Here is an 18,865-nt window from a genome sequence, read left to right as displayed (position 1 = left end):
TATTCCACTTTGTCTGTACACCGTATTTGTTTATCCGTTCATCTGTTGTTGGGCACCCAGGTCGTTTCCATCTTTTCGCTATTGTGAACAGTACTTCCATGAACATGGGTGTGCATATACCTATTTGTGTGATGGCTTGGAATATTTCTCTAGAATATATTCCAAGGAGTGGGGTGGCTGGATCGTGTGGTAGTTCTCTTTCTAGCTTTTTAAGGAAGTGCCAAATCGATCTCCAAAGTGGTTGTACCATTTTACATTCCCACCAGCAGTGTGTAAGTGTTCCAATCTCTCCACAACCTCTCCAACATTTATTATTTTGTGTTTTTTAGATTAGTGTCCACCTAATCTTGTAAACTGAGTCTTGCCTCATTAACATACCTGCCTCTAACATCATAGAGGTAGGATTTACAACACATCAGATCACAAATTGAGGAAAACAACACGGTATCGGTAATCATGGCCCAGCCAAATTGGCACACATTTTGGGGGGACACAATTCAATCCATGATACTGGGTAAGAGTAAGAATATGTTTGTTGAATTGGAATGACTTGATACGTGATGGGTCCATGGTGGGAGGGTCTCAGTTGGGGACGGTCCCAGAGAGGGAGGAGGCACTAGGTAGCGGACGGCCTTTCCGATCAGCGGCCATTACCTCTGAGTGGTGCCGCTTCGCTGTCACCTGATCTGCTTCTACTGCCGACCTCAGCCCTTGAGAATATCTGCTGCTTTCTGAAAATGACGTTCTGTGATTGGGCTGCTCCACACATAGCGATGTTACTTTATTAGAAGACCCCAACCCCTTTGTTGTTGTTAATTGCCGTCGAGTTGACTCTGACTCATGGCAACCCCACATAAAACAGAACGAAACATTGCCTGGTCCTGTGCCGTTTTCATGAGCGTTGGTGTGTTGGAGTCCGTTGTTGTAGTGGTTACTAATAGCAGTAGCTGCCCTCGGTGTCCACTCCCACACACCTGTGGGAAAGAGTGGCTGGGTCTCTTTCAGGGGTGTTTGGATGAGAGTGTGATGATTATGTCAGAGTGAGTGACTCCTGAGTTGAAGGGTCACCAGGGCCATTATCTCCCCAAGAAAAGGTTCCCCACTCTGCTTCCCCTAATGTCTTCACACACCAGTTTTCCATATTACTTCCACACGTGACCGTTTACCAGATTATTGAGGATCTCCAAATAGTAATCAGAATGGTGTTAACCCACCTCGCAGAGGACCTTGTTTCCTACCACCACCTTCCATGTTAATAAAATCTTCTACCCGCCTGTCAGCCTGTAGTGTTGCTGTGATACCGGAAGCTCTGCTGCCGCTATTTCAAATCCAGCAGGGTCACTCGTGGTGGACAGGTTTTAGCGGTGCTTCTAGACTAAGACTAGGAAGACAGGCCTGGCAATCTACATCTGAAAATTAGCGACTGAGAACTGTATGCATCACAGTAGAGCATTGTCTGATATAGTGCTGGAAGATAGGCCTCCTAGTTTGGAAGGCACTCAAAATGGACAGGGGCTGCAACAATGGACTCAGACATACCAACAGTCATGAAGATGGCGCAGGACCGGGCAGTGTTTTGTTCTATTGTCCATGAGATCGCCCTGAGTCAGAACTGGCTCGACGGCAACTACCACCACCAGGAATTAAGATCCTTGAAATGGTTATGAGGGGGTTGGCGTGTGTATAGCTTGAAAGCGAGAAAATAATCGTTGTCAGACAGCCTCAGGCTCAGCTCCTGGCTCTGCCACTTCCTAATTCGGCAGCCTTGGGAGAGTCACCCAGCATCCTCTCCAAGATGCTAACCTGCATCTGAAAAACAAACATAAAAATAACACCCACCTCCCAACATCCTTGGGAAGACTCAACGAAGCAATGAACATAAAACACCGAGTCCAGTGCTTGGCACGTGGCGGAAACTCATGATTTGGGGTTATTTTTCTTATCGTTTAATGGTCTGGGGTTTGGTTGGTGGGACCTGAAAATACTGAGTTCTATTCATGGCTAACCGTGAGATTTGACGATGTGGTTTTGTGGTCAGCATTTAGGGCTGATCACAGGATCATATTGTAAAATATTTGTGGATTCTATGAGATCTGCAAGGAGTCCTGGTGGCGCACTGGTTAAGCATTTAGCTGCTAACTGAAAGGTCAGCGGTTTGAACCCACCAGTTGCTCCTTGGAAACCCTATGGGGCAGTTGTACTGTTTCCTACAGGGTCGCTTTGAGTCGGAACTAACTCAACGGCAACAAGTTAGGAAGTGTGCAATGTCTTGAGAATTTAAATGTTCCTTTCTTTGGAGCAGTGTTTCTGTAGCATTGCATGGGGAAGGAAATCAAAGAAGACAAGGGTGAGTTCTCTTTCCCTCTCACCTTATCCTTCTCTCTGTCTAACCTTCTGTCTCTCTCGGTTTCCCTTTCTGACTCTCTTTGGCTCCCTTTATCTTTCAGACCCACTGCTGAATCAGCTAAACTTTGTCTGACCCCGTATTGCTTATATGTAACACCAATCTTCTCTAAACACTGGCTGAGCTTAAATCCACTAAGAAACTCCCAGAAAGTCTGTGCGTGGTTATCTCTGAAGTGAATCGAGCCAGGAATTTGGGCCCACATTTGTTTTATCCTCATCATTATTGGCACTTGATCAGATACAGCCTGGCGAGGCAAAACTCTGTCAAGGAGAAGAGCCCAAAGGAATTGGGAAAAGATTAGTTTCACATGTTTTGTGTTTAGAACAGGTAGCTCCTCTCGCTGAATATGGAACTTGCTGGTGTGATGACTGTTTTAAGGGAAGGGCGGGTAGGAATGTGTCATAATGGAAGATCCTTGCAGCAGAAAACATTGGCTTTCAACCTGGCAGTCATGTCCCTTTCTTTCATGTCTATCCCAACCCCACCCAGACTTGGCTAAACCCTGATTGGTTGAAGCAAACATGGCCGTCTCATCCCTTTTGCCTGTTTCAGCTTAGGCAGGGACATGTGACCCAGTTGTGGGCCAATCAGACATGGGGAGAAATCTGCTGGGGGCTTCTGGGAAAGGGTTCCGAGCAAGGAAGAGATGTTCCCTTTCTACCTCTTGATGTTGTGTGTGGATGTTGTATATGGCTTGGAGCTGTGGCAGCCATCTTGAAACCATGAGGGGTGACACTGAAGATGACGACTCAGAGAGAGAGGAAGAACTTGAGTCTTTGGTGTCACCACTGAGCTGCTGAGTAAACCAGTCCTGAAGCTCATCTACCTCTGAATACCTTGTTAGGGGAGGTGATAAACATCATTGAAGCCACTTTTGGTTGGGCTTTCTGTTACTTGTGGCCAAGGTCATTCCAACTGAGAGAGTGCCTGAGACGCCATGTCATGCCAGGTAGAATAACAGGGTCAAGTTGGGTCTAGGTAGATTCCTATAGTTTTTGGCTGCCTCACCAGCCCATCCTACAAAATGAAAGAGTTGGCTTCCTTTTTATATGCAAATAATGACAGCACAAGCCTTCACCAGCCTTCTTGAAGAAAATTGGCTTTCTTACAAGGCCCCCCCACCCACCCCCGCACCCCGAGAGTTTCCAAGAGGACTTCACCACCAAGTCATAGAGCCAGAGGGAGGCATGCAGTCTCTTTCCTTCAAACCTTCTCAGCTGAATGCTGGAGCTGTCCCTCTCTTCCCTCTGCCTCACATGTGACGTGAAGACAACATTAGCACCTACCATGTCTGGTCGTTGTGGAGAACGAAGGAGCTAATGCTTGAAAAGTGCTTAGAACCGTGCCTGGCACATAATGAGCCAAAGACAAATGCCAGCGTTGTCGCTACACTTAATTCTTCGCTTTGATGAACACTGTCATAAGCAGGGAGGCGCTTTGCTTTAAATGCCAGACAGTCAACCTGCAGTGCTTGAAGGATGTCTCCCAAGAGGCCTAACAAACTGATAAAGGAGAAGAAATTACGGGACAGGAGAAGAAAGAGAGAGGAAGAGGAGGAAGAAGAAAAGAAGGGAGAAGAGGAAAGGAGAGGCAGAAAGAAAAGCAAACGATGAAGCAAGCAGGGCGACGGTCCGCTCAGTGCCATCCGCCCCTGGCCTGCAGAGAACATTCCCAGGGCAGCTGTGCTCAGGTGTGTGGAGGTTGCCCCTGGGCCAGCTGCTCCCTTAGGCTCCTGCCCTGGCGCCAATGGTGTGTCATCCAACTGGGAGCAGTGGAAATGCAAAGGCTTTCTTCCCCTTATTGTTTCTAGGACCTTTTGTCTGGGGCTTCTCTTTGTCTTATTAAAGGATGCTTCTGAATCTGTAGCGGAAAGAAAGACAGCAGGACTCCTGAAGAAGCTGTGCAGCTCCCCAGGCCTGTCCTCCACCCCATAAAGTGTCAGGAGAGCGGTAGGACTCGGCGTCCACAGATGCCATCTGGCAATGTTGTTTACAAATCCGCTGGCGAGCAGAGCTGCGCCTTTCATCCAAGTGTCCAGATTGATGTTGCCCCTGAGCGCTCCAAGAAGCCCACGCCTCTCTCTTCTGGCTGACCCTCAGGTGTCTGTTTCCGTGGTGGTTTCTGGGGAGCTTCTCACCAGGAAGGGAGAAGCCTGTTGTAAAACGTTCCGTGAATTGACGTCGAATCATCAGCTGTGAGGGATCTCAGGCCACTGGAGGGATGTTCCGGGGCCCACCCAATCTTTCCAGGCCAGCACATGTAAAGGAACAGAGAGAATCCTCACTTCTCTGCAAGGTCCTGGGGCTGCAACAGGCAGACACGCAGCACCCAGGACAGGGGAGCTGTCCCCGGGGCTCGAGTGTTCCCGCTTGTATCTTGGAGCAGATGCCCTGGAAATTCAGGACTCTGGGCCTCCAGAATCAGTGCTATAGCCCCAGGTCCAACTGGGCTTGGGAAGTCCCTGGGAGGAGTGGCCACTGGTCCTAAAGATGATCAGATTCCCATCGGTGCCTGTGTCTCTACCTCCTCCTGTTCCGCCGTGAGCATCCTAGCCTAAGTCCCCCGGTGAACATGTGTGCTCCTACCTGCTGGACGCATACCTAGGAGTGGAATTCCTGAGTCCTAGGGTATGCATAGGAGCTCCTAGACCAGGGGGAGATTGGTGACAAGGACCTTCCCCCAGAGCCCACAGAGAGAGAAAGCCTTCCCCTGGAGCTGGCACCTGGCATTTGGACTTCTAGCCTCCTAGGCTGTGAGAGAATAAACTTCTTTTTGTTGATGCCATCCACTTGTGGTATTTCTGTTACGGCAGCACTGGATAACCCAGACAGTCTTTATTGTATTACTTTTCACATCTTGACATGCTGCATCGGAAATTTTCTCTGATTGATTTTGTGTAAATATTCTCTGCCTCCGACTACATTATCAACCCCTTGAAGTCAGAGCAGAAAGACTTAGGCATTTGCTCCTTTTGCAGGGACTACAAACCACAGGCCCTGCTCTTCGCCCTCCCTGTAACCACGCCCTGTCACGTGACTTCAGAGCCCTTTCACCCTCACCCTGGGATGGACCATGTGACTTGCTTTGGCTGATGGGGTGTTAGCAAATGTGAGGCAAGCAAGAGCTTGAAACAGGCTTGCTTGTGTGTGGTTGGGCTCTACCCTCTGCCAAGTCGCCATGAGGACAGCCTGGGCTGGCCTCCTGGAGGATAAGAGCCATGTGGAACAGAGCCGAGTCACCCTGTCACCCCTGCCAAGACCAGCCAAGGTCAACCAGAGGCCAGCCAGCCCAGACGCGTGAGCCAGCCTAGTCAAGGTCAGCAAAGCCACCCAGCTGACCAGCAGCTGACAGTAGATACATGAACAAGCCCAGGCCAGATCAGCAGAACCCCACAGGCTCTTGAGCTAAACACAAGTTTGTTGTTACAAGTCACCGAGGTGTCGTGATTATTTGTTCCTCAGCATTATTATGGTCGTAGGTAACTGATGAGGTTCAGTGGTAGAATTCTCGCCTTCCATGCGGGAGACCCATGTTCAATTCCCAGCCAGTGCACCTCATATGCAGCCGTCTGTCAGTGGAGGCTTGCGTGTTGCTGTGATGCTGAACAGGTTTCAGCGGAGCTTCCAGACTAAGGCAGACTAGGCAGAAAGGCCAGGTGATCTACATCTGAGGATCAGCCAATGAGAACCCTGTGGATTGTAATGGAACACTGATCTCTAACCGACCACGGGGATGGTGCAGGATGGGGCAGCATCTCGTTCCCTTGTGCCCGGGATTCACGGTCAGTTGGGTGCCGACTTGACTGCAGCTAACAACGACAACAGGTCATTGATACATAGCAGACGCCCAGCACCTGTTGACCAAGCAGCTGCTGTGAACGTGTCTTCTCTTCATTGCTGGATCCCCTCTACAGGTCACGCTTGGTGCTGCTGTATCTGCAGTTCTTTTCCTGGCCTTGCCCCTGGAGAGCCCTTGTGCTTGGAGGGTTAGACAAACTCACACGAGCAAGAGGGTGAGTGCCCTAGGTGAGCTGTCTGCCTTTGGGGAGATGTCTGCACCAGGTGGGGTGTTCCAGGCGGGGCCCTGGCTTCCAGTTTCGCTGGTAAAACATTGTCAGTGTTTTTTTTTACTGCAGTAGCATGTGTATCAGTGGGTGTCAGTGTGTATCGTAATAGCCCATGTATCAATGTATCAGTGTGTATCACAGTAGCCCGTGTGTCAGTGTGTGTGTATACTGCAGTAGCATGTATATCAGTATGTGTCACTGTGTATCACAGTAGTCTGTGTATCAGTGTCAGTGTGTATCATAGTAGCCCGTGTATCAGTGTGTATCACAGTAGCCCGTGTGTCAGTGTGTGTATACTGCAGTAGCATGTATATCAGTATGTGTCACTGTGTATCACAGTAGTCTGTGTATCAGTGTGTCAGTGTGTATCATAGTAGCCCGTGTATCAGCGTGTATCACAGTAGCCCATGTATCAGTGTGTCAGTGTGTATCACAGTAGTCCGTGTATCATTGTGTCAGTGTGTATCATATTAGCCCGTGTATCAGTGTGTATCACAGTAGCCCATGTATCAGTGTGTATCACAGTAGCCCATGTATCAGTGTGTATCACAGTAGCCCGTGTGTCAGTGTGTGTGTATACTGCAGTAGCATGTATATCAGTATGTGTCACTGTGTATCACAGTAGTCTGTGTATCAGTGTGTCAGTGTGTATCATAGTAGCCCGTGTATCAGTGTGTATCACAGTAGCCCATGTATCAGTGTGTCAGTGTGTATCACAGTAGTCTGTGTATCAGTGTGTCAGTGTGTATCATAGTAGCCCGTGTATCAGTGTGTATCACAGTAGCCCATGTATCAGTGTGTCAGTGTGTATCACAGTAGTCTGTGTATCAGTGTGTCAGTGTGTATCATAGTAGCCCGTGTATCAGCGTGTATCACAGTAGCCCATGTATCAGTGTGTATCACAGTAGTCTGTGTATCAGTGTCAGTGTGTATCATAGTAGCCCGTGTATCAGTGTGTATCACAGTAGCCCGTGTATCAGTGTGTATCACAGTAGCCCATGTATCAGCGTGTATCACAGTAGCCCATGTATCAGTGTGTCAGTGTGTATCACAGTAGTCCGTGTATCATTGTGTCAGTGTGTATCATAGTAGCCCGTGTATCAGCGTGTATCACAGTAGCCCATGTATCGGTGTGTCACTGTGTATCACAGTAGTCCGTGTATCAGTGTGTCAGTGTGTATCGTAGTAGCCCGTGTATCAGCGTGTATCACAGTAGCCCATGTATCGGTGTGTCAGTGTGTATCACAGTAGTCCGTGTATCAGTGTGTCAGTGTGTATCGTAGTAGCCCGTGTATCAGTGTGTATCAGTGTGTCATTGTGTATCACAGTAGCCAGTGTATCAGTGTGTCAGTGTTTATGGCAGTAACCTGTGTATCAGTGTGTGTCAGTGTTTATCACAATAGCCTGCATATCATGTGTCAGTGTGTATCACAGTAGCCCAAGTGTACTGTGTATCACATAGCCTGTGTGTCATTGTGTATCAGTGTCTATTGCAGTAGCCTGTGTATCATGTGTCAGTGTGTATCATAGTAGCCTGTGTGTCAGTGTGTATCAGTGTCAGTGTGGATCACAGTAGCCTGCGTGTCAGTGTGGATCAGCGTGTATCGCAGTAGCCTGTGTGTCATGGGTCAGTGTGGATCACAGGAGCCAGCGTGTCAGTGTGGATCAGCGTGTATCGCAGTAGCCTGTGTGTCATGGGTCAGTGTGGATCACAGTAGCCCGTGGCATGGCCGACCTGCCAGCCTGGATGCCTGTTGTCAGGAATAAATATAAATCGTGCTTCCAGATCAGTAATCCTCACCCCGTTACATACCACGTAGCACTGGAAACGCGCAACGCTGCTAACGTGCCGAGCTTGTTGTGTCTCTACGAGGACAGAGGCCTCACTTGGAGGTCTTGTGGTTTGAGGAGGCTGGGAGGCAAAGTGTTGTCTTTGTGCTTTATTCTGTTCAGCCCTGCAGGAAAGCACGTGTAGACTCTTGCCCCTCTGCTCTACTTTTTTTGTAACAAAGCATGTCATTTAGTACTATGTTTATTGTTACCTGTTTCCCCTAATAGCATGTCAGCTCCAAGAAAGGTGGGAGTGTTGGCTATTTTCTTCAATGCCTTCTCCCCAAGGTCTAGAACAGTGCCTGGCACATAGCAGGTGCTCAATAAACATCTATTAAAAAAAATAATCATACAGACATATACTCTCTGCCAACCAAACCTTTTCTCCTCCAAACAAGCTCCCGACAATGGAAAGTTTGCTCATAATGGTTAAACTAAGCTGGGGGGTGGGGGAATGGAGGAAGAAGCATTTGGCATGTCCCCCCAGCCCCCAATGTTGGGAGAATGAGAACCTCACACACGGGGCCCCAGCTGTCACAGAGACCCATAGGGGACACGGTAGCATAGCTGAAGGGGCTCGGAGGGACTGAACAAGGGTACCGTTTGTGGGAAGAGAATATGAGAGCAGTTAGCCAATGTTCCCCACAGGCATGCATGGCTCCCTCTCCAGATGGATGGTTCCAGAACCAGATAGCACTAGCCTTCGGTGCAGTTGGCTCAGTGTCCCTGAGCAGCTGGCCCAGGGTCCCAGCGTGGCTTTGGCTCTGATCTTCTGAATTTCAGGCTTGTCGCTTGGGGCCTCTTTCCATTCTGAAAACGCTAGTACCAGGAAATTCATCATAACCCAGCCACAAGGCAGTATTTTCTCTTAAGACACAACTGTCAAGCTCTCAGTGCTCCCATTTCTGCCATCTCGGGAGCATTTGGCTTGCTTTGAAAATGAAATCTGTTTTATTAGTCTTAATCTTGTTCAGTTGTTCCTCCGAGCCCAGAGCTAGCCTGTCAGGGCATGGCAGCAAGGCTTGGCAGGACTTCTAGGGAAAGGGCCTGCTGATGATAGCATAATGCAGTGCCTTGGCCAGCTGGATTCCCAAAAATGCATGCTCCGCAGAGCTTCCCAGCCGCCAGCGAGCAGGCGCTGAGGGCTCCTCTGGCTGCAGCTGCAGCTGGAAAAAGGAGAAAGGGAGAGGAGGGGAGTCGCCAGGGGCAACCTCTCCGCAGAGTTCCAGGAAACGAGCGACTTGGGTGGATCTGAATAGGCAGTTCATGCTAAAATCAGAAAAACCATGTCAGAAAAGCAATGGAAAGAAACAGGGAGCTCCTCTAACAGAATACCTGCCAGCAGCCAGGGATCAACTCCACCCGCCCCACTCCCAGCACATCTTTTTCCTGGCTTGCAGATTTCAGGGGAGGTGAAAAAGGTCATAGGACTGGGAGTTAGAACACCCAAGCTCTAACTCAACTCTGCCTCTAAGATTAGCTGTGTGCCCTTGGGCTAAGCACTCACCCTCTCTGGATTTCCACTTTCTTCTTCTGTAAAACAAAGGGGAGACTAATCAGCCCTACTGGCTTCTGAGGTTGTGGGGAAACCCAATGAGATTGTGTATATGGTCATTATTATTAGCTGTAGCGTTATCATCGCTGTTGTTATGATTGTGACTTTACAGATGGGGGAACGGTGCTGGCTGGTGATAGAGCCTCGGAACTTGGAATCCTGAGTCTTCATCCTAACTTCCAGAATCCTTGCTGGATTCCTCTCTTAAGGCAATTGATCCAAGTTAAATTTAACACATTTAGGCAACAATTGTTTTACATTTTGAAAAGATTCACCTAGATGGCAGAACTTTCATACCTAAATCAAATAAGTCATTTATAAAAATCTAATTTCTCAGGAGCCAACCTCTAGCTTCAGGGGGTTTGCATCTTCATAAAGAAGAGGAAGGTCTTTGCCTCCTGGATTTCTCCTCCCATACTGAAGAGAGCTGGTCATGTAACAAATGAAAGTTTGCAGAAATGTTGGCACGTGAGTTCCGAGGCTAGGTCATAAAAGACTTGGCAGCTTCCATCTTGCTATCCTTTGGATCATGTTCTCTGGGAGAAAATAGCTGCCATGTTGTGAGGACACTCAAACAGCGCTGTGGCGAGGTCCACATGGTAAGGAACTGAGGCCTCCAGCCAACAGCCATATGAGTGTGCCATTTTGAAAGCAGATCCCCCAGCCCCAATCAAGTCTTCAGATGACTGCAGCCCACACTAGCATCTTTTTTTTTTTTTAACGAAGGAGATCTGTTCCTAAGTATGTCTTTTTTTTTTCCTTTTCTCTTTTTTGTTGTTGTGTTTTAAGTGAAACTTTACAATTCAAGTCAGTTTCTCATATAAAAACTTATACACACATTGTTATGTGGCCCTAGTTACTCTCCCTACAATGTGACAGCACACTCCTTCTCTCCACCCTGTATTTCTCATGTCCATTCAACCAGCTCCTGTCCCCCTCTGCCTTCTCCTCTCGCCTCCAGACAGGAGCTGCCCACATAATCTCATGTGTCTGCTCGAGCCAAGAAGCTTACTCCTCACCAGTATTATTTTATGTCTTAGTCCAGCCTAATCTTTGTCTGAGGAGTTGGCCTCAAGATGGTTTTAGTTTTGGGCTAAAAGAAAGTCTGAGGACTGTGACCTCTGGGGTTTGTCCAGTCTCAGACCATTAAGTCTGGTCTTTTTACTAGAATTTGAGGTCTGCATCCCACTTTCCTCCTGCTCCATCAGAGATTCTCTGTTGTGTTCCCTGCCAGGGCAGCCATTGGTGGTAGCTGGGCACCATCTAATTCTTGTCTCAGCCTGATGGAGTCTCTGGTTTATGTGGCCCTTTCTTTCTCTTGAGCTCATATTTGCCTTGTGTCTTTGGTGTTCTTCATTCTCCTTTGCTCCAGGTGGGTTGAGACCAATTGATGCATCTTAGATGGCCGTTTGCTAGTGTTTAAGACCCCAGATGCCACTCACCAAAGTGGGATGCAGAAAGTTTTCTTAATACTCTTTGTTATGCCAATTGATCTAGATGTCCCCTGAAACCATGCCAGACCAGCATCTTGATTGTAACCTCCTGAGAGTCCCGAAGCTGGAACCACTCAGCTAAGCCACTCCCAAATTCCTGAGCCTCAGAACTGTGAGGGGACAGTAATTATAGTCGATCTTTGTTTATTTGCAGATTTTGTATTTGTAAACTTGCCTAGTCACTAAAAATACTTGTGGTGTTTCCTCTGTCATTCGTAGACATGCACAGAGCAGCAAAAATTCCCAGCTGAGGCTGAACAGGTCTGGTTTGGTAATGGCTAATTCAGTACTCGTGAAGACTTTATAGAACCTAACTACCACGTAAAATGAGAATTGACTCTATTTCCTGTTGTTTTAAGCTGTTAAATTATGGAGTAATTTGTTGTGCAGCAAAGGAGAACTAATATATCCTGGCATACAGTATCGCAAATCTATGTTTATCTAATGAACGAATGATAATACCAACTGCTGTTTATTGAGCTTCCATTATGTGCCTGCCATTAGGTCTGGCACTGATGTTACAGAAACGACTACGCATATGGGGTTCCTTCCTTCAGTGGATTCTTAGGTTAGCAAGGAAGACGTCAATGGGCTGCAGGTGGCCACAGGTAGGATAAGCACTGAAACCTGCCCACTGGAAATATTGTCAAAGCAGTCTTCTGAGATCACCCAAAGTAGACACTATGTTATCGGGTGCCATCAAGGCGATTCTGCCTTGTAGCAACTCCATGTGATGGGGTAGAATTGCCCCAAAGGTTTTCTTGGCTGTAATCTTTTTGGGAATAGATTGCCAGGTCTTTTCTCCCCACAGAGCCACTGGTTTGAACCACCAGCCTTTCAGTTAGCAGTCGAGCACTTAACTGTTGTGCCTCCAGGGCTCCTTAGAAACTATAATACTGGTTTTGTTTTCGTGCCTTTATGCTATGGCCACTACCCACCATCTCCAGAGTCTTAAAAAAAAAAAAAAAGTCTTAGAGAAGAAAATTTCCTTTTACAAAGCAAATGCCAAAATCCCCCAACCTGACCAGCTCAACAGTAGTCCTCAGTAGGTGCTCACTAACGTGCTTTGGGGTGTGTGGTTGAGTGGGTGAAGTTGATTTAAAGGATGTACCTGAGTTACCTGAGTTAGAATGATAAACGGGCCTCACCGTTGGAAATGTGCTTGGTACATCCTCTGCTACCACCAGGTGGAGCCCTGGAGGCCTTAGCGTCGTCTTGATGCTTGGACACTTGAGACCATGGTTGTCCAGAGTGGCTCTCCAGGTGTGAATAGAGTTGGGTTAGCCGCAGGGGAGTGGGAGAGTCACCTCGCCTGGCCATGGCTTTTCTGGCTTGTGGGGGTTCCACTTCCAGAGGTTACCCTAGTAATGATAATAATAATAACCACTCCCCCCAGCCTCCAACAACAAATATTTATTGGGCCCTTGAACTGGACTCTTTACGTACTTTATCTTATTTTTTTTGTCACGACAATCCTCGGAGGAGGGCTGTTAGCCCATTTTACAGATGAGTTAAAGTAAGGCTCTGAGGGGTAATTTCAGTTAATTGTCCAAAGTCACTCAGCTAGAAAGTGCTACAGTCAGCACTGGAGGGCAGGCCATCTATCCCCTTGGGTTTGAATCTCGACTCCACCACTTGCTGGTTGTGTGACCTTGGGGGAGCCATTCACTCCAGATGCTAGTCACCTCGGTTGTGAAGTGGGTATAATAACAGTACCTGTCTTCTCAGGTTGTTGTGATGACTGAACGGGTTAATACTCGGGAAGTGCTTAGAACATGACCTGATGTGTGACGAGCACTATGTTTGTGTTAAGGAGCCCTGATGGCACAGCAGTTAAGCACTCAGCTGCTGCCCTGAAGACTGGCAGTTGGAGCCCACCAAGTGACTTCACAGAAGAAAGACCTGGCAATCTTTTCCTCTAAAGACTACAGCCAAGAAAGCTCAATGCGGAAGCTCTACTCTGTCACATGGAGTCACTGTGAGTCGAAAATCAGCTTGGCAGCACACAACATGTTTGTGTAAGCTACGACTACCACTGTTACTCTTATTACTATTGTTGTTGTTTTTGTTACCCAAGGTCACCCTTTTCTCCTCCTCCCCGGGGTCAAGGGTAGCCACTTTTTACCCGAGGTAAGGGAGGGAACAGATTTAAAGGCTGTATTTTTCTGAATCTAAAATTGGAACATGAGTAAAACTGTAGAAGGGGGAGAAGTGAAACAACACAGAAGAGGAATCTTCACGTTGCCACTGAAAATCGCGCAGCGTGGCCGTTGGATAAATCCCTTCCTCTGGAAAGGCACAAATGCTGCCTCTTATCAAATAGTTTTTTCCAGCTTTCCTGAAAATGTGGAAGCACAAAGGTCATTCGCTTTTCTTTACAGGTGGAAACTGAGAACTTAATCCATTTACTATCACTCACCTTCACCGTGAGTTTGTGGGACAGCCAGAATTGGAATTCTCACCTCCAGTCTTAGCGCCCACACCGCAGAACTGTGCTGCCTGCTGCAGGCTGGAACCTTCTGCCTGAACCCCTACCCTACGATAGATACCTGTCTTACCTCTGAGGCAGTAGTTCTCACAGTGGGGTCCCAGGATCTCCTGGGAGCTTGTTAGAGATGCAACTCAGTGCCTACCCCCCACTGGAGGGGTGGAGCCTGGGAATCTGCATTCATTCTCACAGACCCTCCAGGGGAAGCCCAGAGGGGAAGTTAGGCAGCTGCTCTTCCAGAGAACGGTGGAAAAGTGGTTAGTTGCTGAATAGCGGCTTCACCTTGAGCCAGAGAGGCTGGACGATTTGAAGCAGCGCCCTGGGCCACCGCACATTTTGACCTCGTTGGGCCCGATTTTCCATCCCTTCTATGGCTTGCCCCTGGCTCTAGAGCCCACTTCTGGGCTGGCAGTAAAGCCGCCTCTGTCCGCATGTGGCTCCCCGGTCCCGAGAAGGAAGCCAGGGCTCTTGGGAGCCTGCCTGCCCTGGCAGCTACCCTAGGGGTGTGTTCCCTGGCAGAGGGCCTGGATTCTCCTCCCACTGCCGCAGCCACACCCGTGGCTCCTTCATGGGGGCTCACAAAGCTGCACTATTGGGAGGGGGAGCAGCATCGGCGCCCGGCAGGGGTTTCTGGTCACACCAACACTGGCGTGGAAGCCTTGTTGTGCTGCCCACATGGATCGTTATTTCAGCTATCTGATCTGATTCTCCAAAGTGGAGATTCTGCTTCTTTCCCCTGGTTTGCATAATCAACTTTTCACCTGCTTACTGTGCCCCATTCCACCTGCTCACCTTCTGTCTCTCACCTGAGCCCTGATAACCCTCATGGAAGCACAGAACACATCTTGCTTAGCCTGGTCACCCGTCCTTCCACCTCTCCAGCTTACAGGCACTTTGAAGAGTTCCTTTCAACTGCGGGAAGCTTTAGAGCCCAAGGTCCATCCTCTTCCAGTCTGGAATGGACTAAGATAGACCAGGGAGAAAGGCCTGGCAATCTACTTCTGAAAATTAGCCAAATGGAGACCGTATGGATCACAACAGAACATGCTTGCTTTGGACTAGTCATCAAGAGGTGTCCATTTCCGGAGGAGGCCATCATGTTTGTGAAGTAGAGGGCCAGTGAGGGCATGGGAGACCCTTGGTGAAATGGATTGACACAGTAGTCTCAGTGAGGGACTTAAACATGCTGTCGATTTTGAGAATGACTCAGGACTGGGCAGTGTTTCGTTCTGTTGTACGTAAGGTCGCAGCTCTCCAAGGCAGCTAACACAGCAACACAACTTTGGGGAAGTCACTTCACCTCTGACCTCTCAGTTTCCCAAACTGCAAAATGGAAAATGTGCCCCTAGGGCTTATCATATATACATAATGTATATTATATATAAAATAATAGTAATTATTATCGATCACTCATATCGCAGACAAGCGAGTTGAGCTAGAAAACAGCGGAGAGACTCCTTCTCCCCCTTGAGGACAGACGCCTTCTGCTTTGTAGATCTGGGAGGGAGGCCGGGGTGGGGGCTTGGCTAACTATCTCAACTTAAGACACAACTTTAGCAGTGACCTTCAGCAGCCCTGCAAAGAGCAGCCCTATACTCCCACCCTCCGTTCTCTCGCTCAGCAAAGGAAGTCCATAGGTCATCAAGCTCGATGGATCCTAGTGAGGAATGAATTCGCCTGTGGGCCCAGGGCAGCAGAGCCGTTTTTACATGGACACATTGTTGGACAGCTTCCTTTCTCAGGGCTAAAAAACACGGTCCCCTCCAGGATGCTGTCAACACGCGGACCTGCTCAGGTGGAGAAATAATAACAATAAAGATAGCAACTACTGGTGGTAATCATAACAAACAGATAAATAGCAGCTGCTTTGTCCCTTAATGTCTTATAAGATTTACTAGTCATTTAGTCCTGTCCTAAAAAGGAGCACTGGTGGTGCAACGGTTAAGCGCTCAGCTGCTAATTGAAAGCTTGGCTGTTTGAACACACCTGGCAGCTCAGTGGGAGAAAGACTGGGAAGTCTGCTCCCGTAAAGTTCTACTCTGTCACACAGAGTTGCTATGAGTTGAAATTAATGGCTGCTAACAACCTTTTTTTTTTTTTTTTTTTTTTAACAACCACAACAACAATCCTGTCCTAGGCCCAATTTGCAGATGAGGCAATGAGGGCTCAGAGAGTGTAATTAGTTTACCAGCTCACACGCATAGTAAGAAGTGACAGAACCAGGATTGCAATTTGAATTTGATTGCAAAGCCCACTCTCCTAAGCAGACTCCCTCCCAGCAAAACCTTCCAGCCTATAGCCCCAACCCAAAACCCACTGCCATCGAGTCAATTCCGACACCTAGCAGCCCTATAGGACAGAGTAGGACTGCCCCACAGAGTTTCCAAGGAGCGCGTGGCGGATTCGAGCTGCCGACCTTTCAGTTAGCAGCCGCAGCGCTCAACCACTACGCTGCCAGCGTTTCCTTCCAACCTGTACAAATATATAATTACTGGCCATATAGAATTTTTATTACAGTCAACTTTTTTCACATAATATTATTTTATTAAATAATGCCCTTAAATATTATTTGAATACATGGTTTTAATTGCAATATAATATTTAACCTCAAGAATATACCATAATTTGTTTACTCTCCTATTTTTGGATATTGAATTCTCTCTGTTCCTAAAAAAATGTTAATATATTGCAGTGTAATCCACCTATAAGAACCTTTGCTTATATCTCTGATTATTTTCTCAGAATACATTTTTAAAAGTAGAACTGCCAGATCAGAGTGAGAACATTTTCAAGGTCTCTGATGTTACCAGGTGTTTCCATTAGAGAGGTCAATTACAACCCCACCAGTTTCTGCATCCTCACCAAATTTTTTTTTTAAATATATTTCTCAGTTTGATAAGCTTTTGAAAAATAATGTTTCATTTGTATATCTTTGCTTGTACAGGTGAAACTTTTTCACACATTTTTTAGACGAGTACGTCTCTTCTTACGAGCATTGTTTGTTCATTTCTCCATTACAGTGGCTGCTCTTGTTTATTATTAACAACTTTTTATATATGGAAGATACGCTCATTCATCAATGATAATTGTCACAAATATTCTTTCCCAATTTTTTATTTTAAATTTTATTTGTGACACTGATATTTGGAGGGTTTTTTTTTTTTTTTGTAGTGAAGTATTAAAAGATTTCTTTCATTGTTTTGTGCTTTGAAGGTTCTGCTCCAGCCAGGAATCAGATACCTGTTTACCTCTATTTTTTTCTGCTCGTTTTGGAGATTTTTATGCATTTATTTCTTTATGCCATCTGGATTTTATTTTGGCCTATGGTGTCAAGGAGCCAACTTTATTTTTTTTCTATCCAAGTAGCTAATCAATTGTCCCAGCACCAGTTACTAATTCCTTCTTTCCTTATTGATTCATAATGCCACATTTATAGTATATTAAACTTTTATAGGCGTTAGATCCTAGTACATATAAAACCTACTGTTTTTAATATCATTTATTCCATCAGAGAGATGTTTTAAAAAATAGAGTGATTCATGCCATTTTCCTGCTTAAAACCCCACCCAGTGTCACCCCACCCCCACCTCACTGGGGTTAACATCCGGACCGCCCAGCCCTGAGGCTCTCCTGGGCACTGTCTACCTGTCCAGCCTCCCCTCTCTCTGGTCCCCACTGCCCCATCCTTTAGCTCTAGCTCCTCCTGGGGTGCCCAGTGGCTCCTTATCCACCCACTTCCCCTGTCCTCACCCTCTATTACTCTAGCACACCTGGTTCCCCCTCTTCCAACCCATTAGCAAGTCTGCCCTCAACCCAATTCCATCTCCACTCCCCCACCTGGTCCCAGCCTTCCCGGCTCTCGCCTAGAAATGGTAGGAATCCCCCATCTCGACTCCCCACTTGGGCCTCTCTTCAGCCTATTCTCCATGTAGTCCTCCCCACACCTATCTTTTAAAAAAAAGACACAGGTCACACCCACACACACCTGCTGACAGCCCTCTGTAGATATCCTGAACCACAGCTCAGCACAGTGCCTGGTGGCAGGGTGTCCCAGGAAGTGAAAGTCCATGGTCCTGGGCAACCCTGCGTCCCTGGACTCCTTGCCAATGCCTAGTGCCCATGTGCTGAGTGCGTGAGTGCAGGCCAAATGAGCATGGTGTGATGTGTACTTTCTCCAGGTGCCTTACCTTCAGACACCCCTGCCTGTGCCCATGGCCCTTGCCTCCTGGGAATGCCCCCTCCTCTCCGAGTTGTGCCCTCTCATCCTTTAGGGCTCAGCCCTGGCTGTCAGCCTTCCCTGGGGCCTGTGTTTAATTCGTGCCGAGCCATGATCTCACATCACTTCTGCCCACTGCTCTGTGTGTTCACCGGCGTGTAAGCCCTTGAGTGAAGGGACTGTGCTTTCTAAGCCCTAGAGTAGAATGTGAAGTGCTCGGTTCTGGAGCCCCAGGTTGAATCCCAGCCTCACTGTCTGCTGTATGACCCAAGGTAGGTTACTCAGCCTCTCTGTGCCTCGTTTTCCTCATCTGTAAAAGGACGGTGATAACAGTAATTACTTCGTGGAGTCATCATGAGAATTAAGGGAGTTAATATGTGCAGAGGGTTTAGAACATTGATTGAGATTACTAAGGGCGGTGTTAGTGTTGGGTGTTGCGAAAATAGCCGCATGGCATCAGAGGACCTCCACTTTCAGGAGAGGGAAGGAGGAGAATCACCAACACCAGCCCAAAGCTGATTCCTGTGAGGCGGAGGTCAGGCATACCTCCTCTCTCCAGCCTTTTTACCAATTCTGACACTGACTGTCCCTCCCAGGACAGTCTCCACTTCTCTGCTGGGTTTGATAATTTGTTGCCATGGCCACACAGAACTCACAGACCATACTCACAGTTATAGTTTATTAGGGAAGCACCAGGTTATACCTTGGGATCAGGACCAACAGGCTACAACTCGGGGCCAGGATCAGGAAGCAGGTAGGCAATCTCTCTTCAGTGCACGATGGCTCTCTCAGCTGTGCAGGGCTCCGCTC

At 47.7% G+C, this 18,865-nt stretch overlaps 1 long non-coding RNA gene across 2 annotated transcripts in view; it reads left to right on the top strand.

Moving 5' to 3' along the window:
- LOC111747740 (uncharacterized) overlaps positions 1–15,945 on the top strand; it is a 31,017-nt gene extending 15,072 nt beyond the window's left edge. The window contains exons 5-6 of one of the 2 annotated variants that reach the window (XR_010318548.1): positions 13,165–13,369; positions 13,733–15,945. This is a non-coding gene — a long non-coding RNA (uncharacterized LOC111747740). Of the gene's footprint in view, positions 1–13,164 lie in introns of both variants that reach the window. The other variant, XR_010318547.1, reaches the window with a different exon arrangement.
- Positions 15,946–18,865: the final 2,920 nt, after the last annotated feature.

The sequence above is a fragment of the Loxodonta africana genome, chromosome 19 (assembly GCF_030014295.1).
Source record: "Loxodonta africana isolate mLoxAfr1 chromosome 19, mLoxAfr1.hap2, whole genome shotgun sequence".
Lineage (NCBI taxonomy): Eukaryota > Metazoa > Chordata > Mammalia > Proboscidea > Elephantidae > Loxodonta > Loxodonta africana.
The sequence above is the reverse complement of the archived record's forward strand: the minus strand, read 5'-3'. Positions and strand labels throughout refer to the sequence as shown.